Source organism: Ambystoma mexicanum, chromosome 11 (genome assembly GCF_040938575.1).
Source record: "Ambystoma mexicanum isolate Mex_15411 chromosome 11, UKY_AmexF1_1, whole genome shotgun sequence".
In the NCBI taxonomy this organism is placed as follows: domain Eukaryota; kingdom Metazoa; phylum Chordata; class Amphibia; order Caudata; family Ambystomatidae; genus Ambystoma; species Ambystoma mexicanum.
The window spans coordinates 1,448,548,228-1,448,573,133 of record NC_090934.1 but is presented as its reverse complement, the minus strand read 5'-3'; positions in this window follow the sequence as shown (position 1 = coordinate 1,448,573,133).

The following is a 24,906-nucleotide window of genomic DNA, read 5'->3' as shown; positions in this document are numbered from 1 at the left end:
GGTGATGCCGGTTGAAAGGAAATGTGTGTGCCGTGACCGTAAACCCAAAGAAAGTTGTTTTTGAGTGCTACGGACAGAACGCTGAACATTAAAGTGAGAATTTAAATGCAAAGCATGTGAGATTGAATCTTGAACTGAAGAGCTACTTTATTTTTTATTTATTTTGCATTCAAAATGTTATTTATTTCTTAGCAAAGGCAAATTACAGCTCCATAATAATTATTAATTAGCACAGGTAACATTAACAACTGAAACAGAATAACTAAACATAAACTTATAACATAGCTTGAGCCTTCATGACTTAAGATCAAGTTGCTGGTTGTCACAAGGTGGGGCAGCAAGGTATGTGCCAGTGGCCTAGTGTGTGGGTTTCAGTGGCCACAGTCACAGGGGGCACAGAGTCAAAAAGTGTAGTAGTTTGTAATCATTAAAAGCAAAAATGGAATGAGGGAGCATTCAGGGTGGTTTAACGTCTGATGAATACAACATCGATGCAATGAGTGCTTTCCAGGCCTCAAAAATGGGGTATGGGTCGGCAGAGTGTGCCTGTGTCACTTCAAACCACACCTTCATTTCAGCTTTGCACCAATCCCAAACTCTGTACGCCACTTCTCATACTGCAGACCATTTGTAAGTTTCCATGACATAATAAGGTATAGTCATGCAGGCCAGGTACATACATTTAATGATATGAATGTTTTTGTTCAGTCTGAGGTAGATGACCAGTAAGCATTCAAGTGGGTCCCATTGGTACCTAGTGATTGCGACGTTCATGCATGCTTGCTTGATTCTGGACCAAAAACCTTGTTCTATAACATAATTCCACATCATATGTATGAGGTTGGCGTCTTCCTCGTTACACCATGGGCAAGCCGAGGTCACGCTGGAACTAAATGTGGCTACTCTACTAGGGGTCATAGATGTGCGATGAAGCACATCCATCTGTATCAGCCTCAATCTAGTGTTCCGGGACACGTTCTTGGTGAAACTCAGTGCTAACTCCCATTGTTTATCAGAAATGTCTAAACCAATATCGGCCTCCCAACGCACTTTGAGTTAAGGTTTAGTACATTTAACACTAGTCCAGTCTAGTAAATATGTGTACAGTCAAGACACAGGTCTCTAGCCATCCTCCAAGACATACATCAATGCTAGAAACGTGTCTTCTTGGGGTTCTTCTGGCTACTCAGTCCATCTACTTTTATCCACCCTTGCCACTATCATGTACCACAAAAAATGTCCTTTTTAGGAAGGCCTTCCCATTGCATCAGGTTTTACATATCTCTAACACCCCATTTTCATACATATCACCCCAGGTAGCGATGCCCAATCTCTGCCAGCTTCTGACAAATACTGAGCTTGCTTAAGCTTGCGCACACGTCTGCCGCAATCAGGAGATTGGGCAAATAAGGGTGCAGTAAGTGGAACAGCCTGAGCACTCTGAACTAAATCTGCCTTCCCAGTTTCACAATCAGGGGCTGAGGACCAATATTGCAACCAGGATCCATAATGTCTCCAAAAGTCTGGTAGGTCCCAACAAAGGTTGGAGTAATTCGCTTTCAGATGTAAGTTTGTCCGATAGACATTTTGTGACAAAGCTTAATTGAGCGGCTAAGTAATAGAGTTCCAACTTTAGTAGCTGTACCCCCCCTCCTTGCAAGGTAAAGATAAAATGTTGAGTGGCAACCTGCGTTGTCTCGCACCCCATAAAATGTTTCGCAAAAGAACGTCAAGGGAGTGGAAAAATGCAGCTTCTATGTAATAATGAACGTTTGTGAAACCCTGTAGCAGCCTGGGGAAGACGATCATCTTGAGTGAGAGTGGCAACGGCAACCAAAAAGTCATAGATTTCTTGACGCCCTCAGTGTGTTGTGTGTGTGCATGTCCCTCGGCAAATGCGCATTTTGGATTCCCAGATACTTAAATGCATGTGTCTCCCACTTCAGTTCCAGGTCCGGTAAGAATGTACCATCTTCCCCGTGTAATCCTGCCAAAGGGAAAGGGCAGGATTTCTGCCTGGTAATAGAGATACCGGATAACCTCGCAAAATCATTGAGTACATTTAATATTATCGGCAAATTGTTTTGCGGTTCACAAGATAAAGTAGCACATTATCCGCGCCTAGCGATATAAGGTGTGTGGATCCACCTATGTTTATACCCACCTCCCCATATTCCTGTCTTAAATACACAGCTAGGGTTCCAGGGCCAGAATGTAGAGCATGGGGGAGAGTGGATATCCCTGACGTGTTCCCCTTTGTATATGCCATGTCCCTGATATATGTCTGCCCGACTTCACTCTGGCTATCGTGAGAGTATACAGCAGTGTCACCCAGCGGATAAGGTTTTCACCAAACCCGAAACCCTTTAGTGCAGCAATCATCCACTCCCAATATACAGAGTCACAAGCCTTGACAGCATCCAGTGACGCCACCACATAATGTTCAGTAGAAGAGTTTGTTTGGTCAATGATGTGTTGCAATCTAAGGAGGTTTAGTGTGGTGTTGCGGCCAGGTACGACCCCTGTTTGGTCAGCATGTATGAGGGATAAAATAAATCTGCAAAGGTGTCTGGCCAGTACCATTGTAAGTATCTTCATATCGTAATTCAGCATGGCCTACGGGTGGTAAGAATCGCACTGCTCCGTAGGTTTGCCATGCTTAGGGATAGGTATCAATAGTGTTTCCTGCATGCTGGCCTGGAATATTCCATTATTGAATGCCTCCTTGAAGACCTGAAATAATGTCGGGGTCAAGGTGGAACAATATGTTTTATAAAATTCAGCCCGGAGGCCATAACTCCCCAGTGTTATGCCTGTGGATAGGAGGCTATTGCCCCCCCAATTCTTCCGTGGTGATGGGTTACTCTAAGGAATCCCTCTGAGCCGTGGTGAGCCTCTGGAGTAGAATAAGTGAGAGTGCCTCAGTTATATCGTCGGAGGTTATCTGAGTTTCATGACTTTATAGCTGGGTATAGAAAGTGTAAAAGATATCATGAATCGCCCCCTGGGCCCTTCAAGGCAGTCCACACTCATACAATAGCGTAGTCAGGTTTCTGGGTTGCTCACATTTGCACAGCCATGCTAACAGTTTCCCAGATGTATCCCCCTTGGTGTGTGTCTGGGCAATAGGCGGCAGGACCTGGTTTCTGCCAGCACCCTCACAACCGATTGCATGACGGGATACATTTCTGACAGATTTCCTATTTCATTTTCAAGTGTCTCTAGTTCTTCCTGCAACTTTCTACAAAATCCCCCCCGCACTGGCAATAACTTCATCCATGTTCACCACTTTCATAGCCTCCCAGACCACACTCCAGCCATCTACACTGCTAATATTTTGTCCCAGGAAGGTAACCAGGGTGTTGCATAGTTGTTCTCGAAAGAGGTCGTCCTTCAGGCCCTCTATGGGCATTCACTACATTGGAATAAGAGTTCTGGAGTTCCCGTAATCCCAAATGACCACCAAAGGTGGCCCAGATATTCTGCACCAACAAATTCTAACAGTTGTCTCGCTCCAACAAAGACATAATCAATCCTAGTGTCAAGTTTATGGAGGGTGAGTAGTATGAGTATCCCCTAACTCCTGTGTGTAGTTCTTCCAAATGGCCACTAGGTCAAATTCGGTTATAGCAGTGTTCAGGGAGTTGGTGGCAGGGGAGGGGCCATTGCGAGGGGAATATGTTCTGTCCAGTGCTATGTCCTGGACACAATTAATATTGCTGCCCCATATGAAGAAAACATCCCATTTCAAAGCAATACATTTACACAATAACCAGACGTGGGCAGGTATCATATGGTTCGGGAAGTAAGAGTTTATGATGCATATTTCTCTATGGCCAAGATACCCTCTCAGAATGAAATATCAACCCTCACTGTCCCTGTCCAGGTCCAGTAGTTGAAACGGCAGGCTCTCAGCAAACCATATAAACACCCCCCTAGCAAATTTGGAGAATGTAGCACCATAACCAGTCCCGCCGCAGTGACTTATGGTAGTCTCCTGGTTATCAGCCAGTAGGTGGGTCTCTTGGAGCAATGCAATAGATAGCGTCCGCCGATGTAAGTAAGACTTGAACCTGTTTCTGCGCATGTAAGATCCTAAGCCCTGTACATTCCAAGTCAGTAGTCTAATTTATGACATAACCTAGTTATAGTTGGCGTCACCATAACATTGGCTGTGTGACAATTGCTACCAACTAGCATATCGAAGGCCCTAAACCCCATATTTGCAGCATAAATCCAACTTCTATGCTTAAAACCAACATATACAGCACATTTATAACAATAGGGGGCACATGGTCCTTTCTCCCAATGTGTCTGTTATTTTACAAATGTGACATATTCGCAGCTCTCGGTGCATTTTATACAGGCTCCCCGGATCACAAGCAGGGGTAGTTGGTTTATCCTAAGAAGGGGTATAAACCTAGGGGAGTGCAGATTGGGGCACTTCATCAAGTAGCACTGGGTCTGTAGATATTTATCAGAGATTCCCAACATGAAAATATGGTTGTGGAGTGTTTCCCGGTGAGAATAATTATTTAACCAATCTCGTTGTTCCATCTTCCTCTTATATATAGTTTTTAACTATAGGGGAAAACTCGTACCACGCTCAAAATCAGGCATCCACTTGATTTTTCGGGAACATTCGTCATTGAGGCACTGATAATCTGGAGTTCTTGTTCTAACCATGTGTTTTGCCGCATAGCTACATCCCAGAATACCCAATAAAGGGTGATTAGGTTTAGATCTTGACTTTATCTACAGAAATCCACATCTGATCATGGACTGTGTTCTCAATGAGATCAGTCCCAATTTTTGCCTCAAGTAGACCATGGAAGGGGCCTGCGGTAATGCTAGTACTTTCCTCCAAAAGTTCCCTTCCAGGACATCTAGCTTAAGTGCCAGGCTATTATGCAAGTCTAAGTAAAAAGGACGAGCACACTAGTCCTTGGCACTTAAGGGGTAAATTCGCCCATGGCCACAGGCTCGAGGCCGTTTGATATATAGCCGGATCGAAGCTCTGCTTGTAGAGTTTGATGACGCCTTCCATAGAGACCCCTGCAGTACTTTTAGAGAATTGGTCGATGTCATCAGTTATTGCCCAAACTAAAACCCAATGTGTGAAAATAATTTCTAGTTTGTGATTTTAGGTGTCGCTTGCGACACCAATAAGCCCAAACTATTGCTTTGGAGTACAGATAGAGAGGAAAGACATATGAGGAGGGACACAGAGTCTGTGGGTGGTGTTTGGTTATGTGCCCACCCAATGCCTGCCCATGGCCTTGCTAATCCCTATGGCCATTCCCACCCATTCCTGCCTCTCCTCACCCAAAACTCCTCCTCAAGGGAAATCTTTGAGCTCCATTTAATCAAGCTTTACCATCAGACTTTGCTTTCAAAGTGCCTGCCAGTGTTTGTTCGAAGCAGTCTTCTGAGTGTTGGTGACTTAAATTAATTGGAGTAGTAAACACGCTACTGGTGTAATAAAAATGTCTTACCAGGCCTCCCTTCAGCCACTCGATTTATAAGCACTCTGCGTATCCTGCACTGAAGCCCTATTAAACAAGCCTGAAGTCCTTTTTAAAAGAAGCATTGGCAAAGCCACCATTTTTGCTTGTGCATCCATTGTAAGCTTCTGCCAGGCATTGCTATTAGAGGCCCAGGTACTTGCACCATTTTGCACCTGCTACCAACAATGGGTAGTTAATACCATCACAGCGGTGCCTGGCAAGTGCCTTTCCCTTGCCTACACAAAAGCCCAAACTGTTGGCAATGCCAATGATTGTTTTTTTAAGAAATTTGCGTAGCCCAATTTAAACATCAGCATTCTCTTGCCTGATAACATGATGCAATTGTCCTGACACCAACTGCAGTGAAAACAAGGTAGGCTGGCCTACGCTCATCTACCTTTAGCAGTCACCAATCACTCGTGGCATGTGAGCGTACTGATCTCATATTTGTTGAGTGCTTTATAAGGATGGAGGCGGGATGATATTGCTATCTGCCCAAGATGAAACAACGCATCAATGTTGAGCCAGGAATAGAAGTCGAATCTCAGTCCGTAATCACTAGCCCTGCATCCTCTGCAGGACACAGTTAAAACGATTTGAAATACAGGAGCGTGCAGAAACCATTTTTCAATTAATTATGCTTATAATGAGAGAATCGAGGCAGAGAAGATCAAGGGTGACACTAAATCCTATGCTTAGATATGGGCTTCGTTGTTTGCATCTTGCATGTCCTTATTCCACTTTCTAGCCCATCCTTTTCATGTGTCAAGCCTTAGATTATCCAAATAACTTGTATTTACATTCCCCAGGCAGCTGTGCCTCATTTTAGGCATACAAGAGTGGCAGGCTCGGGTATAACTTAGCAGCATGAAATATTCATGGTTAAGATTTTGATGCTGCGCAATTAGCATCCAGAAAGTCATCCATCCCCTTCAGATCAATAAAGCTTGAATAATGCATCAACGCTCTGCATAGGTCGTTCCTCCTCGCTGCGGGTGATGTATTTTTCTGGGCTGTTGTCTGGGAGAGGAGAAATGTCTAAGGATCCTTGAATCGTGCCCTGAAGCCAGAGAACTAATGGAACCCTGGACTAATTGACCACGCCGTTTAGCAGATCAGTAAAACCAAGATGGCCGACAATAACCCAGAGTGCCCTGGTTGGAACGGATGTAGCTATAGTTACGCTTATAAATATTGTATACATTTAAATATACGCACTAATCACTACTCCTCGCCGCTGTTTTCCCCCTGGCAAACAACGTAGCTATTAACCACCTCGATGGGTGGACTGGGAACCAAATGTGTGCCTGGAAATAATGTTCAAAGTGACCCATATTACACATTTTCAGCAAGCCCAACCCTTTTCCGACAGGACATTGTGGAAATGATGTACAAAAGAGGACCAGGGTGCAGAGGCCTAGCGGGAAATCTCCAGAATTCCCTAGATGCCAGTCCAGGAACATGAGCGAATCAGTCCCAATCAGCACTCATTGTTTCGCGTTAAATGATTAACTGTCTTGAAAACATATCATGCTGACTAAGGTCATTTAAGGAGATCAGACTAAAATCCTTTAAGAGGAGCAGAGGTCTAAGCGCTATGTTCAAGCGTTGGAAGGTGCCCGTGATCACATGTATGAATGATGCTGGGCTTTAAATCTGCTGTAACCAGGGACGTCATTTCACCAAAATGCCAGGGGTAGCAGAAGTGACATCACTCTACACTTGCCCTCTGATGACATCACAGGAAGTGATGACATTTGATCCCACACCAAAGTGGCATCACGGGAAGCGATGGAACACAACCTTTCACCCCTTGACAAAACAGGAAGTTTAATCTGCATGATGAATCTGTTGGTTGCCTCCATCAGTCTGGCTTCAGAGTTGCCAGAAGCATAGAAACACCGGTGACAGGCCCAACCTGGGTGGGCCCGGTTTCTGATCAGGGGGGCCCAATTTCTATCGTGTGTGGGCGCCTGAGTAACCTAAACAAAGTGCTGGCATTAATCCAGATTTCCCAGATCCGTGATGCAGGGGAAAATGTCTTCCCAGATCTACACGAAAATACATTTACACCGCACTATAAAAACAGCACAGAGTAAAAGAAAAATAAAGAAAATAGTGTTGAAACATCAATCTACCCATCTTCCCTTGCCATCTGCTCCCCCCGTTTCTCTTATATCCACTTCTCCTTCACCTCTCACACCCAATCACCTTCCATCAAGTCAGGTCCTCCTGACCACCATTCCCATTTACCTCCAATCCCACCTACCCCAAAAAACCACACCATGTCTTTCTTGACCTGGCTGGGGAGAATCAATGCTGATGCTTCCTCCTCCTCTGCGATGACTGAGCAGCAAGGCCCCTAGTCCTTGCTCCATCTCAGATGGTGTGCACCCAACAATGCCATCCTAAACACTGTGGCTACTCCCAGCAGGCCCCGAAGGTGGTGATTGTTGTCCTGCCATCTAGTTGTAAAAGACAGCCCCCCCTCTCCGGAATATTGAAGCAAGGAATAGGACATCTTGTTTCTTACAAAATGACATTTCGAAGCAAAACATTTTATTTTTTTGTTGCACTTTTGAAGAACACTTTAATTGTGTTCAGTGCACGAGGGAGTGGTAGCATGCAGGAGAGAGAGCTAGGGTTGGGGGAGTGGGATCAGTAATCAGACAGTGCAGGTTGAGGGGTTTCCAACTTCTTGGTATCGCTCCCGGTGGGGCTTGGCATCGAGGAGAGGCCCTTACTCCCCTGCCATGCCCCTGTACATCATTGTCTGGTACATACTGTTTACATGCTGGTTAGAAAATATACAATTGTCCATGATGGCTTTTTGTTTGATGTGTTTACTTTGATTTCCTATTCAATTTCAAAATTTTGTTCAATGCATGTGGCCTGATATTTTCAAAGAATGGTCCATGTGTGTTCTTGGCAGGTCCTGACACATGCGCTGCTCATCTATGAAACCATGAGTGAAGCTTTTTTCAAAAAGCTTATACTGTGAACTGAATCACTTCTAGAGGCACCTACTTTTGCAGGTAAGGGACAGCGTGATTACAATATTTGGCCAGGATCACACACTTTCGTTAATCGGTAAAGCCAGAATTTGAGACTCGCTTGAAATTTAGATATTTGACCACGCATCCTCCAAGCTCAAGTTGGTACAAATATGTGGTGAAGTTTGCTTTTGAATACCTAAAATACTAAATTTGATACAATTACTTTTAAAGGTCACATGATAAACCAACCCGGCAAGGTCATCATTGTAGAAACGTGTTGATGAAAAAGGGTAAGGAAGTCATTTTGTTTTCAATCCTAAATTGCACCACTCCTATTTGCAGTTTTTTCAAAAGGGCCCCTCCATGCAATTGTAATTGTTTCCACCAAGTACTGGTAAAGTAAAGCATAAAACACTGGTAAATATCATCTTTAATCTTCACTGTTCCACTATGTGTCTGGAAAAGTGTAAATCCCTCCCATAATTAATGATTGTGGGAGCCATCCACAATGGTTTCTTTTGGATGTTTTACCAGTGTGTAAAAGTCAGGCAGATTCCATAGGAATCCATTGGTTTTGCACCAACATAAAATACATGCTGATGGAAAACTAATCGGATTCAGCAGGGGACCTTTAAGAGCAGGCAAACTTGTTAAGTCCGATCTGCTCTCCAACTGCGCCTGCCACATCATCCAAATTCCTGCAGGGTATAAAAAGTGGTGATAAATGCTTTTAGTGCCATATTTTGCACTTTGCTTGACTTTGAAAATGATCCACTATGATTGTAGCTTTATTTTCTCCATCCTTAATGATAGCCTACAGACTCCAGCATAGACATTAATGAGAATTTAAAAGAAATCTGATAAGACTAAGTGAAATTAAATGCATGACAAGGTCATTTTTTCACACAACATGTTCTGCATCCCCTTAATTTCTAATTAACCAACAGTCGCACATTATATAATTTCAAGAAAAAAGTGCCACAGCAATGGTCACTGCCAGTTACCGTTTCGCATCTCTAATCACTTCCTGTTGTAAATAATCTGCCTCTGAGAAACATTAAAAAGATAAGATCTCACTGAGAGGGTCTGGTGTATCACTGGCTGTCTGTGTTTGAGGGGAGAGATACAGAGCAGGGGTAAGGGGTATGGGCATGTGTCCCTTGTCCAAATGTTAAATCCACCTCTGATTTCACACTTTAGGACATATTTAAAATACTTGTTTTAGTTTTAAAAGATGTACACCTTTTATACTTTGCCCACAACATTAGCCCTCCCAACCTACTGTCCTCTCCATCACTTGTTTCCATTCCCAGCACCCAGGATCTACATCCTACTTTCCAAACAAAGCCCACAAAACACATGATGTATTCTGTTTGCATGTGAATGAGGTTATCAGTTCACTACTTACCAGTTTGAATCATGAAAGGTTCTGGCAGATTAGACTAAGTTTTCGCACAGACAAAGATACATTCTCTTTAGCTCCGAACCCACTGGCAAGTGCGCATGAGAAGAAGATCTGAAACTAGTCCATACTTGCCATCGTAGCCTTGTCATTTTCATGTAATGCCTTATTGGAGCAAAACAGTGAGGTGCAGTTGTATTTCCGAGGCATTGCAAACAAGGCACCCACATCTGGTCATATGCATTTTCACTTAAGCAGACAAACTGAAATCAACATGCATTGGCAAAGCCAACAGCTTCGGCTTTCGATTAGGCATAGATAAGTATTTGCCAGGCACTGCCATACAGGTACCACCTTGCCATAATAACAGCCGGGAAACTGTCCGAGTACCTGGGCATATGATGTCAGTGCCTCTTGTTGGTGTGACTGCCTATTAGCCGCGGGGTATTGAATGAGCGCCAGTTGGCTTAAACTTAACAGGAATAAAGACGGAGGTCCTGGTGGTGGGATCCTTGGCCACCTCTGACTCCTGGTCCTCTACCTTTTGGCCTACCTCACTGGGTGCTTTTCCCACTCCGGTGACAGAGGTGAAGAACTTGGAGGTTTATTTGTCAGCCTCACTGTCTATGGCCTCACAGGTGAGTGCGGTACGTCAGTCTGGTCACTTCTTGTTGCAGGTTCTCTGCAAGATTCTGCTTTTTCTCCCATCTTCACATCGTCCGCCAGTGTAGGCCTCTCTTGTTTCTAGCAGGATCGATTACTGCAATGCCCTCTACTTGGCCCAGCCAGTTGCTCTTATCCAAAAGCTACAACTGCTCCAGAATTTAGCTGCTCGGGTTACTCTCACATCAGTCTGGTATTACGCTGTTTGCACTGGCTACCAGTGCAACAGCGGATTGCCTTTAAATCATTATGTATTGTTCATCGGGCCGTATATCAGGTTGGCTCAGAATTTCCCTGGGACAAGTTCCAGCCCTATACTCCCCATCGGACTCTCCACTCTGGTAGCAACTGTTTGGTTGTGATTCCCAGGTTCGGCCTTCAGAGAGTTGGTGGTCGGGCCTTTTCTGTTGCAGCGGGCAGGCTTTGGAACAGCCTCCCCTTTAAACTTAAGTCTGTTGAGAACCATCTTAACTTCCGTCGATTACTCAAAACTAGTCTCTTCTGCTGACTTCTCTTTTCTTTTATCTAGCTATAGCTTTGTTGTGTTTCTCCTCGTGCCACGATGGCCATGGGTGTATGTGCGCGCTATAAATTCACCTAACATAACATAACAATGCCTGGCAAATATCTGTCTAGTAATACCTATACACAAGCCAACACTGCTGGCTTTGCGATTGCTTATTTTAGACAGGACTCCAGTACAAGGAACAGAGGCATTGACACAGATATTGCTTATAAAATCAACTTTATATCACACCAGGAGCTCATTTACAGAGGCAATTAAGTAAATAAACACTCAAGAGAATGCTTAGATATAAAATTGGCAGGTCCTATACATCACAAACATTGGTGTTACTTTGTGATAGAGCTTGCTCAAAGAGTTCCCAAAAGGTACGTTTTGGCGGTGAGGGGCAGGTAGCTCGTAGCAATGTCAAAGGCAGTCACATAGCCCTGGCTAGTCATTGGGTGGGTAAATGACCAAACACACTCATCGGGTGTGTGTTTCTCCTCTCATCCTGTATCCATCCTATCTGTGTTCCACTGCAAGAGTTCTGGCTTACCCTTAGTAGGCAAAACTAAAAAAGGATGGATGTAAGTCTCAGAATCAATCATAACCACCGGCATTGCTCTGGTCAGCTTTCCATAGCCTTGTCTGCAAATCAGCCTTGGCCCTGCCACTAATGTGAGCAGCCTTGCCTAAACTGTTAAACTACTACATGTGTTCCAGTGCAGAGGGTACATGGCAAGCAATTAAGACTGAACTGCACCTTTTGGTGGGAGAACCAAGAAGCATTTACTAATGCCTTGTCCCCCTCTGTAATGACGCAGACATACTAAAGAATTATGGCATGAAATGCTGTGCAGAGCAATGATAGTGTTAATGTTCAATTGAAATCCTTGTATATACACTATTTGATTTTACTCCTCTCCACTCCACAATTACATTTTTGTTACTACCAACCTTATTTTTTCACTTATACTTAAGTTGTTATTGCAGTAGAATATATATTTTCAATGTAATTTGTAAGGGACCGCAGTCGATTGATGCACCTTCTGCAGTCATCTGTGTGAAAGCAACATCATGTGTAATTTATTGTTTGATATAGTTAAACATTTAATTAAGCATGATGTTAAAAACACGCTATATTCCCACAAAAGTTGAACCTACTTTAAATTACAGAAACCAACTTTGTGATTTTAGGTTTGAGAAAATAGTTGTAGGCCTGCTTAAGTAAGTGTGCTTGAGTATGCTTGAGTAAGTGTGCTACCTCACTTAGAAGTGTGAAGGGCATTTCATCTCCCTGGTCGTTTGTGCTTTCATGTCTCTGAGGCATTGATCATTGTCCAGGGTAAGCAAAGAAATCCTGGCCGGGCTTCCTGTGGTGCAGCCTCTCAGAATGCTAATCACTCGGAGGTTCCTGCTGCACTTTTAGAGTGAAATGCCCCCCACACCCAAAATCCCCCACTCTTGGATCCACATTCAAGGCCTCCTTTCTAGGGGGGGGGGGGCAGGGAGTGGCACTGGGGGGGCCTGCCTCCCTGGGCCCCACTGCTGGAGCCCGGCCTGACCTGTGAAGCCCTGCTCTCCAATCTTGACTCCAATCTCCCTTCTGTCCTCATTCACCTCGATCTATCCTCTGCTTTTAACACGGTCAACCATGCCATCCTGCTCAAACACCTCTGTGACAACCTGGGTATCACTGATCAGGCCATGGCCTGGTTGACCTCCTTTCTCACTAACCCACCCTCTCAGGTCCAACTGGGGTCTTTCCTCTCTTCTGGCTTGCCCTCTACTTGTGCTGTTCCCCAGTGTTCTAACCTCTCTCCCTGGCTTTTCAACCTGGCACCTCTTGCCCACTGCATCATAACTTTCTGCTTTAATTTTCAGTGTTATGCAGATGACACCCAGCTTTCTTTCAGGCTCCCCTCTGCCACCTCTGCTCCTTCTCTCATACCAGACTGTTTGGCCCCAATTAAGGAGTGGTGTGCCACCAACGATCTCTGCCTCAATGCCAGTAACACTGAGATCCTCCTCATTGGGACACCTGCTCCCTCATTTTATCTCTCTCTGTGGCCACCCACTGGGGGCCCTCTTCCTACTCCTTCCTGTGAGGCTAATAACCTTGGTGTCATATTCAACATCACCCTCTCCTTCTCTGCTCACATTCCTGAAGTCTTTAGGAAGTCAAACTATCAGCTGCACCTCCTCAGAGGAATTTTTCCTTTTCTAACTTTCCCCCAGAAGCTCACTGTCTCTAGAGCTTTGGTCATATCTAGGCTAGAGTTCTGCAACAGCCCTTGTCTAAATCTGCCTGTCTCTACTCTTCAACCTTTACAACTTATTCAGAACAGGAATGCAAGACTTGTCCTTGTCCTCAAACCCAAGGACGTATCTCTCCAGCACTGAAATCTCTTCACTGGCTCCCCGTGGCTGCAAGGATAAAGTTCAAGACCCTCTGCATCGTCCACAAGGCTTTCTGGGGGCTGGGACCACTCTATCTCCAACTTTCTCTTGCTAAACATCTTCCTTCTCGAGCTCTCCGCTCAACCACTCCCAACTCTCTGAGGGTCAGGCGAGTCTCCAAGCAGAGAGTTCGGGGCAGATATCTCTCCTCGGCTGGGGCCTCAATCTGGAACAGTCTCCCTGCCTCTCTCAAACTTGAGCAGAACCACCTGCGGTTCCGGGAGCAACTCAAGAGCTTCCTTTTTGCTTCCGCTTTCTCTCTTCCTCCCCCCTGCTGATGAACCTGGCTGTTCTGCGCACTGGTCACCCACATACCCTCTGAACTCTGGCCCAGGCTTCTGCTTGTCCAGTTGCCTCGGCACTGCCTCCGGGCTCCCCCAGAACTTAAGGGTCTGTTCCTGCAACCCTAAAGTCCATTCTCACTGCAGCTATGAGCCACTTGCTGGTTGCACTTATTGATTTATCTTGACTCCCCCCTCCCCCCCGGGCACTTCTCCCTTTCCCTGCACTTGCGCTATCTGAATAACACAAGGCCTAGTAAGATTGTTGTTTTGTCCACCCTTTCTTTCCCCCTCCTTTTCTTCTCGCGCCTAGAAACACTTGTGTACAGGTGCGTTATATATGCCATATCATATCATGATCATAACAGAGAAAACAGCCTAAAAAAACATGCTATAACTGCAACCTGCGAAAAGCAAAATACATAGATGCTTATTCTACTCAAAATGATTTTTGGTGGGTTTTGTCTGCATTGTGAATTTGAGGTGTTTAAGAGCAGACTAAATCAACGACTCACCCCCTGAAGTGTGCCCGAAATAAACCTTTAATGAGTCTAGCAATTATTGTATAGAATTCCAGAAAGACTCATTATTTGTTTGTTCTTCCGATTCTTTCTTATTTAGGGTCACTGCTCAAAGTGTTACACTTGCAGAACATCCTGTTTTTTGTACGAAGCCTGAACAAGAAAGCCAGCCACTCTAGAAACAAAGAGCAACATGGCACTGGCCACAGCCCAGGACTTTGTAAAAAAAAAAAAAAACATATATACATTGTACGTTTTTTTAGGGGTAGCAAGGAAGACCACAGAGGTAGCAAGGGAGACCTCAGGGGTTGCTGGTGCGGCCCTTGGCGACCCACAAATTACATCCCTGGCTATAACATTTCCTGATGCGGAGGGATGTGTGCAGAATGCTGGTGCTTAAATAACTGCAAGACTGTTGGACATGAAACAGCTCCAGGGAAGTCGGTGTTGCCATAATAATGGTAATGGAGAAAAAAAATGGAAATTAAGTAAATGTTAATTTAACATCTGCGTGAAAACTGAACTAGTTATCTATGCAGATTGGAAAATTAAAGTAGAGAACTTTAAAAGAAGGGCTGCCGCGTACTGAAGTCTACAGCCTGTAATTCGATAATGCCTGCACGCAGAGCACTTGAGGCAAAACAGAGGTATGTCCCATAGAGCAGCAACATGTTACTATCAAGGAGGAATTGAAGCATGACAAATAATTAGATCAAAGCTAAGGAAAGGCAAGCACTCGTTTAAGAGGCGCGGACACCCAGGATAGCACTTGAGCAATGTAAAAACACGCGCGAGGAATAATAAGAGTGATTAGGCCTGATTGATATGCGTGAAAATTAAAAAGAAACAAGATATGCACACAGGATCATACACTGATTTAATCCAATATAGGATTTAGCAATCAATTTATGGACATTCACAAATTGATCAAAAACCCTGGGAAGTGCTTAATCAGACTAAGACATTGGAAAATGCAATGATAACAGTCCACAGCTCACGTTCAGGGGACTGTTTAGATTACGCATATTCAAAGGCACAAGGGCAACACAAATGTGACTTGCCTGGCTGAAAGTTTGTCACTGTTTAATATGTGTAGTTTTATTTTAATATGTACATTTGTTTTGCATAAAGTATGGATTTATACCAAGAAGAGAAAACACAGATCTTGCAGGATTCATCAGTGTGTTCATTGTAATGACAGTCATTCCCTCTCCATCATTCCATCATGGTCTAGGCTTAGTGGTGCTTTTAGGCTTGTTGGCAGTACAAGCAGACCATTGAAGAGAGAGACTACAAGAACATATCATGCTCCCAAAAGGTCTGATCTCCAATATGAGAGTGCGCGTTCAGAAAGTAATGAGAACACTCATGGTCTGAATTGATTTTTGGAGTGCAGAACATTTGAGGTGGTAATCCAACTTAGTCTTGAGACAGGTGGCAACAAGAAGGCTTATAGAAGGAACAGTACTTATGAAAGCCTTTCCCTCTTCTTTCAATAATGCTGATGCTATAAATTGATTGGACTGTTCTTCTTCTCTATAAGAGTGTAAGACTATGTAGATATGGTGTGGGAACAGCGTGCTTATGATATGAGGTCAACATGCATTTAACAACAACTGTATGTTTAAGGCAGTCATATTAGGAGAACATTGGTGGTATACACATGCCAGGAATGCTTGATTATATATGGTACTCTCTATTACTCTGTGTATCTCAATATGCTCTTATTCTATTATATCCAAGCCTTGTGTCTTGATGTATCACAACCAGGGGATGACAAGTGAGTCAGAAGTAATGGGTTGAGAAAGAGTAGGACTTGGGGTAATGGAGATTACCATGCATACAAAGAGCATATTGTGAACGGAGGATAGCACAGGGGACATGGGCTGCTCTTGGAAGCAAGACCACGCAGAGCAACAAAGGTTTGAATCCCAGATTCGCTCTTAGAAACCCAATTTAGGTATTAAGTGCGTTATAAAAAAACAATGAAATAAAATATTGAAGCTATGCTACAGTGATCAATACTAAAAGGGAAGACAAGCATAATACCCACTTTATTCAGTACTTTGCAAATCATCGAATATCAAGAATAAGATCAAGCTCTGTTCGTGCATCAGCACAAAACACAACAAACCCTGCCCAAAGGAGTCTTCTAACTCTCAATTAATAATGTTTGATTCTGGTAAATGATCACGTGTCAGCCTCACACTTAAATATCTTGCAATAACACCCCTTTACCCTCTTCTCAACTGGTACCCACACTCCTGGTGAACAGCTACTGTATCAAAGGAGGGGGAACATTGGCAGTACTGCAAGTCTCCATAATCAGAGGTCTAAACCACATATTCAAAGGGGAGGTCGAAAGGCCCCATCCCTGCAAATTGGTGTAAAGTTAACATTGAAGGAAGTCTGATTTGTGAACATCAGAAACCAAACTCAGATCAGTCAAAACAGCCACATGTATGCCTAGCATATGGCAGCTATCCTCCTCTGCATCGGCATGGAAGGAAAATATCCCAGAAGAAATATGTCATGGCTGACATGAAAATCAGGAAGAAACTTGAGTAGAAAAGTGGTCACACTTATTAAAATTAGCTTATTTTGAAAAATTGACAAATATGAAGAAGGCAAAAGAGCTCATAGTTCATACAAGTGATAAGAAAAGGAAATATTCAATGAAGGCCCCTACGAAGCACGTGTCTCAATGATATGCGAAAATAAGGTAGACCCTCTTATGTGTATGAGACCAGGAGATGAGTTGCAAATATAACAAAGTTTATATAATCATATAAATTGCCAGCAGAGAACTCGGGTCGCCTGGCGTCTTGGGGATCATGGTGTGGTAGTCGGGTCCAAACGTTTCTCCCTAACATAACCTATGCTGGGCTCTTCCCTGTGAAGCTGTGTGGGGTGCTCCGATAGTCCCTGAGCAGTTGATGGAGATCTTGCTCGTAGGGTTGTCCTGTTTACCGGGCTACTTGTAGCGCTCGATTGAGGTTCACCATGAACTGCTCAATCATGCCATTTGCTTGTGGCCATAACGGCGTGATCTTCTGGTGATGAAAGCCCATGTATTCATTGAAACGCTCAAAGTCTTGGCCAGCAAACGGGGGTCCATTATCTGTCTTTTCCTTTGGGGGAATGCCATATGCAGTGTAGATGTGGCCATGACTGGGATGAGATGGTGGGCTGCCGTGGATGTTACTAGCTGTGCCTCTGGATATCTAGAATACTCGTCCATTACGGCTAGGATGTATTTCCCTCAGTCGATGGGACCAAAGAAGTCAGCCGCTACTGCTTCCCACACCACTTTGGGTAACTCGGACATGCATAGTTGCCCTGGATGTCAGTTGGGTTTGATGAGGAAACAGGTAGGACACTCTTTCAACACCTCCTCCACCAGTGCATCTATTTGGGGGAACCAGACCTTTTGTCTCAACATGCATTTTGTAGATACTACTCCTCAGTGCCCTTCATGGGCTAGTTCCACTACTTTCCTTCGGAGTGAAGCCGGGATCACCATCTTATGTCCTTTTAGTAGTGGGTTGTCCTCAGACAAAGCCAGTTCCTCCTTCACCAGTAAGAGTTGGTCTATTTCTCTCTGGACGTCCTCCAATTCACGGTAACCTCTTCCTTTGGCCCTTCTCCACTGCCCTGATCTGAATCCTTCACTGATGATAAGGATGCTGTGTCCATCTCCGTTTCCTGGGTGAGGGTAGCAGGGTCGATGACCTCGGTGGCTTCTTGAATAAGGTATCGGAGGTAGCGATCTGCAACAGATGGTTCCGGGGTGTCTCTGTTTCTCGGATGATGGGATAGGAAGTTGGCAGGGTTTTCTTCCTTCCCAGGCTTGTGAACTATCTCAAACGAGTAATCTTGTAGCCTGAGTCCCCACCAAGCAATGAGGGGTGGCATCTTGACCTGGGGGTTGCCATATAGGAAGAGCATCGCCTGGCGGTCCGTCACTACCCTGAAAGTCTTGCCATAGAGGAACAGGTGAAAATGTTTGCGTGCCTACACTAACGCAAGGTTCGCCTTCTCTGCTTGAGAATAGGCCTGTTCAGATGCCGAGAGGTAAAACCATTCTAGCCTGACTGGGCTCGCATTCACTGTCAGTTCTGACTTTCGGTTGGCATCAAAGTATGCCATGTTCTCAGCACGGGCCACTCTGTCGTCAATTGTCGTGAAGGCTTTCTGGCATTCCTCTGACTAGTGGAAGGTGGCATTCTGCTAGGTCAGAGCACAAAGAGTTTGCTGACTCTGGCGAAGTCTTTGATGTACCGTTTCCAATAACTGGCAATACCCAGGAAGGCTCTTAATTCTGAGACGTTCACTGGCAGAGGTCTTTCATTGAGGGCTGTGACTTTGCCCGGTTTGGGGTTATGCCCTTCTCCGAAAATATGTTACAGCAGAATTTTAGTGTGATCTTCCTGAATTCACATTTGTCCTGACTGAGGGTGAGATTGGCCGATTCCAGTGCAATGCATACTCTGGATAGTGTTTCGTCATGCTTCCCAACGTCCATGCCAAAACCCAGAATGTCATCATTGTAATTAATGGGGATGTGCTTAATTACATTATGAATCTCGGCTTGGAAAACCCCGAAGCTCAGCCTTTTGTTTCTGTAGAGTCCCAGATGTGTCACATATGTTGTTATATTTCGACTCTCTGGGCTCAGTACTAGCTTGTGATAGCCCTTTTGGAGGTCCAGCTTAGAGAAGACTTTAGCAACATTGAACAAGTGTATCATGTCCGTGATACGCAGCGCCATGTGCCTCACACTTTTAATGGCCTGGTTGGGTCTCCGCACGTCCATGCACAGGAAAATCATGTCTGTGCCCTTCTTCAGAACAGTTGCTATTGGGGACACCCATGTTGTAGGAGCCATGGCTGGTTCAATGATGTTTTGCTCTAGAAGTTTGCACAGTTCCTTTTCTACCTTCCGCTGTATATTTACGGGTATGCCCCTGTAGTGTTGCGCTACAGGAGGTATGTCCTCGTCTATGTGCAATTTAATTTGTTTGTTTCGTAGTTTTCCTATCTGCTTGAATAGCGTTGGGTGCAACTCTCAATCCCGTGTTAATTGCTGTCCAGAAGATGATTATTCATCTGCTTTCATCCCCCATGGCGAGCACATGTATTAACATTTCTTTGTTTGTGACTTGTACCGGCAGGTGCTTTCGAACTGGCCTACGCATTTCAGGACAATGGTTGCCCCATACGAGTATATGTCTACGATCGTCGGTTTAAGTTTTGGGGTAAGCCATCATTAGTTGTATACTTGTTCACTTACCACGTTCACTTTAGTGCTGGTGTCTATTAGGAACTCTGTCGGTCTTTCATTTAGCCCCATGAGGAGGGCCGGGCTCTGTTCCGTTGCAGCTGAGTTGCCTAGCGCATACACGTAGCCTTTCTTCTCCTGCTCGCCTTCCGAAAAGCTGATTTCTGTGTCTGAAGGAGACTGTTCAATGAGATATTGCACATGGTATTGTGATCTCCTGTCTGGTAGTGAGCGCGTAACGTACCTCTGTTTCTCCTTTTTGTCTTTCCTGTATTTGTCCTCACCAGATTCCTGCTCCCTCGGTTCTGACTCTTTCTGCCTGGGTTGAGAATAACTGGCTGCTTGGGACGTTTGCGTCGATGTCAGGAGGGGCCTGGGCCTGTAGCGAGTTGTGTACTAGCTCCCTTTGACTCACCCTCTCTCCCTAGCCATGCGGCATACAGATTTGAAATATCTCTCCTCACCACAGGGGGAGCATCTATAGCCGAAAGATGGGCGGGTTCCCTCGTGCATATATTCATATCCACACCGGTAAGAGAAGGGTTCTTCTTGTCCGCTGTCATTTACTAGCCTGTGTATCATCTCTGCAGATGAAGCCGTGTTAAAGCTCTCAACCTGCATGTCTACGGCCAGTACTGCCCTTGCAAGGGTTAGAATTACGTCTAGTGTTTGTGCCTTTTGAAGAAGCATGATGTAGGCATCCATCGTCTCACCTTTTGCCTGATTTGTACTTTGAAATAAGTGGCGTTCATAGTCTACGTTGGTATGCGCTTTAAAGTATGCAACCAACACACCTTTCAAGTCCTGAATTGTCAATTGAGGTTGCAGGCATTTCATCAATGATGTCCCTAGTTGCGGTATCCACCGCCAGCTTCAGTAGGCATTTTTGCCTTTCTTCATCCATGGGCCCTGTTGCCCCAGACAGAGATCAAAATCCCTAATCAACCTGGCCCCCATATTGCTTGTGTCAGCCACATCAAAAGCTCCAGGTAATTGCACTGCCAGAGAGTCAGGGAGCCTGTATGGTGCTGCAGCCTCTGGGTCTTTCTGGCCTGCTGCCTGCACATCTTGGTTCACCACCTGTGAAACATCTTGCTGGGACATTTCTGGAGTGTATCAGGAATCACACTCACTTAACACCCTTAGGACTCCTTCAGTCCTTCATAAAGCCACATGTGAGGCACGAGCACCGTGACTTTATGGGAGATGGGAGGGAGGGGCTTCTGCCAATGGCCGACTTGAGGCACGAGCACCGTTGGTTTCCTGCTTCCCTCCCCTCACTCACCGCTGCTTCTGGGAATCACTGCTGCGGCCCGCGGGCTCAATCCGTCCCATTGCGCCTTCCGATATGTGGGCTGGGCAACTCCTTCTCTGGCGTGGTCACGGGCGGCTCTCCGGTCCTCTGAGCCTCTGCTGCCGTGTGTTTTGTTCCCCAAGAGCTGGAGCCTCCCACATGTCGGACGTGTCTCCTCCTTCTTCGCCAGTGTCAGTGGGTCCGGCGCTTTGCAGCATAAAAGACACGGGAGGTAGGTGTTGCACACAAACACAACTTTATTCCTTCTCCTCCTACACGGTACTGCCTATGCCTGTGCTTCTCTCGTCACTTCCTCTTTCACCCCCCACCCTATACCGCCCCCTTGTCCTGGAACCCAACTGTCAACATGACATGCAACCTCTGGCGACCCCTAAATGACGTCCCTGGAAAAGGGGTGCTACAGCAACGGCATGTCCCATTTCTCACATTGGAGATTACCGCATTTATGTTTAAACCATCTTTAACATCGCAGAAGCAGCACACATTGAGCGGCAGAGGCCACACGCCTGCCCAGGCGATAGCGATATACCTCTATGGCAAGGCCAAAGACCTACATTCTCGGCTCAGCTTTTAGATGGCTCACACCTCTGAATGATGAGCCTCTCTTTGTGAACTATCCTCTGAATTGGGGTGAAAAATGCATCGAATGGGTCAAAGCAAAGCATACTGGACTCAGAGGAGGTGGGTGCGAATGGGGCTGACAGCTGATGGCACCACTCACATCGAGCTTTTCCAAACGTTCACCTCTAGCTCTTGCTGCGGCCCTGTGTGTAAGTAGTGTGTCTGAGCAAGCCTGCTACATCTCAGTCCTCCTCGTGTGACCCTGTGGCCTCAGACTAATGCCATCAATTGAACCGACCTATCTTGTTTACATTTCCATTGCCAATTACATTTCCACGTTCACTTTATGCAAGGTTCGAGCATTTTGGCGTCTGCAGTTCTTGTTCACTATGGTTGAATTGGTGGTACACAAATGAATTAAATTTGCTGAGTAATGCAGGTTTTTTCTTGCTATGACTATTAGGGCCTGATTTATGGAACCGTTAGCGCGGTGCAAAGTGACTTTGAACTGCCAACAAACACCCTGATTCACAGAGCAGTGCAAAGTGTATTTTTGCAGTGCAAAGTGACTTTGCACTTTGCACTGCAAAAATACGCTTTGTACCACTCAGTGAATCAGGTTGTTAGTTGGCAGTGCAAAGTCACTTTGCACCGCGCTAAACGTTCCACGAATCAGGCCCTTAATCTCTGGTAAAGCAGGAAGGAAATTGTGCGAATTCAACTTGCACAGTAGGATTGGGTCACATAGTAGTCCCAGCAACCAAGCAGGTGGCCCACATTGAAAAAGCCCAATTTCAGACACTTACAATAAACTCTTTGAGTAGGTTCTTGTGGAGCATTTTTGGGAAATATCTGTCAAAGGAAAATTATTTAAAGAACATTGATCCAGGAGGGTTGGTCATCTTCCATCTTAGCATCTGAAGTACAAGACATAAAGCCCCTGATTCACAGAAGCGTTTTATAATGTTTCAATCCCATAGGAAAACGCTCTGTGAATTGAAGCCAACATGGGTTACCAATCTTTGCCCATAATTAGTCCACAACACCTGCACACCCTGGCCTGTGGAGGGGGAGAGGGCACTGGCGCCCCCAGACATTTTTCATAGGGGTGGCCATACTGGAAATCTTGGGGTGGCACACTAAAACAAACGCACATAACTGAATGGGCCACTGGGGGGAGGCAGCGTTTTTATAAGGGTAGCCGTGGCCCCACTTGGTGAACCTTGGTGGCGCCCCTGGGGAGGGGCTCTGCACTTAAGGCATTGCCCTACTGCCCTAGGGACCATTCCAAGCCTGAAAAGTGGAAAGGGAGAAAGGGCAACAAGGGCTGTTCCATGAGGGAAAATGTAAAATGGCGGAAACATTTGTGGGAGAGAACATCTAATAAATACATCAAAATAAGATGCTCTCATCACCTGGAAAGAGGAGACTTCCTCTCCAACAAAGCAGTGAGTAACAGGAGCAAATGCTTGCCCATTCCCAAGATCACCTTGACAGTTTGTGTATCACCTACGCCAATTATTCAGATAATACCCAAATTCTCATCCCCTCTCAGGCTCCTACCACTCAGACTCCTTACTCTTGAACAAAATTTACCAAGTCATTCAAGCATGGAGGGCCATTTATGGTGAATGACGACAAAACCAAACTCCTAATTGGAGCACAAAACCATCTAAACAAACTGCCCTCCGATTTCCAATCCTTCACCATTGACAACAACACCATTCAAGTCTCCAAAGCTGTCAAAACACTCGGAATGTACCTTGACTCCAACTTCAGCCTCACCAACGAAATCAACACCACGGCCTCCTCAGTAGTTTACACAGCCAAACTAATACTTGCCTGCAGACCGTTCCGCTCATCCACCAGATGCATCATCCTTGCCAGATCACTTATCCTATCTAAGTTCGATTATTGCAACACCCTCTACAACGGAACAAGTCTGCGCAACATTCATATATTTCAGGTATTGCAAAATAACACCCTAAGAGCGGCCCTGAACATCCCTAAAGACAACCATGTCTCTGCCACACGACAAAGCGTCCATTGGCTGCCTATAAAAGACAGATTCCGTTACAGAACCGTATCCTTGACACGCAAGTGTCTAGCGAACTCTGCCCCGAAATACCGCAACTGTAAATTCACAAAAAAACTGCTCTCACAGACCCACCAGATCCGCCCAATTGAATCAACTCAGGGGGAAAGAGTTTCTGAGTCCTGGCAGCCACAATGTGGAACACATTGCCCACTGACATCAGAATTGAGCCGGCCTACCTGCCCTCTCATAAGAAACTTAGATCCTGGCTAACTGAGCAAGAGCTACCCAGACCTCAGAATGAAACCTTGCTGATTCTTTCACCTGCTCAAGCCTGTAACCCCAAGCCGGCCTCACGACTGCATGATATGTTTTTGACGTAGCTCCGTTGCTACCCTCAGCACATGCATGTGCACTATCCACTATATGTAACTCAAGAATATGTCAATCTTACTACAAGTCGCCTTAACTGTGATATCTAGATGTGACATTACTTAACACATACTTGCGGTAATCCTTGTCAACTGCAACGGACATCATCAACTCTCACTGCCGTATTGTAACCTACGTATGTAACATGTGTCGGGGAGAAGCTGGATCCCCCCCCCCCCAGGGCAGTGGGGGGCCAGCAGCCATACCCTCGCCAGCTATGGGAGACCCCAACACCTCCCATATGGCCCCCAGAAATGCAACAGAGTCCCAAGCAGGCAGCAGCATGTTTTCAAATTGCATTTATTTCTAGGCAAAGAAAAAAGAAAAAAGCCAAAGAAAAGCACAGAGCATCTTGCATCGCGAGTTCAGGCGCCGTCTCCCCCGGAGCTGTCTTGCAAGTAAGTTTTATAATCACACTGCAGGCTGACCTCACAGAATTGGATCAGCTCCCAGAAACCTATCTCCTCCTGTTATTGGCTGCAAAGTGGTGGGTTACATATGTAGCCCTTATAGAGAGCCTGATAATTGGATATTAACCTCCTGCGTCAGTGACACATTTAGCTGTGCCAGCCCCCATTACCTAATTCTAATCTTGTTGCAATGTGACTTTGTTCCCATAACTTTTAGCTGAACAAGCAGTTCGCACCTGGGCTCTGGCTTGTTACAAGTTATGTTTCAATGTTGTGCGTGTCCTTGAGAAAATGTCTTTCTTTCCCAGAAAGAAAAAAAAAGCACACTGGGTTGCCGTGATTTATTCGCATTTGTGGATAATTAAAAAATGTCTGTCTGCAGAGAGCAATTTTATCTTGAACTTGTGGCCTTGGCAGTTCGAATGTTTTGCGAGGAGTGTTGATAAGGCTCCCGCAGCCAGTGTTCAGTGAGTGAAATGAACTTAGCTGTAATTTTCCTGAAACATAGCTTTACACTGCATTTAGACCATGTTAATT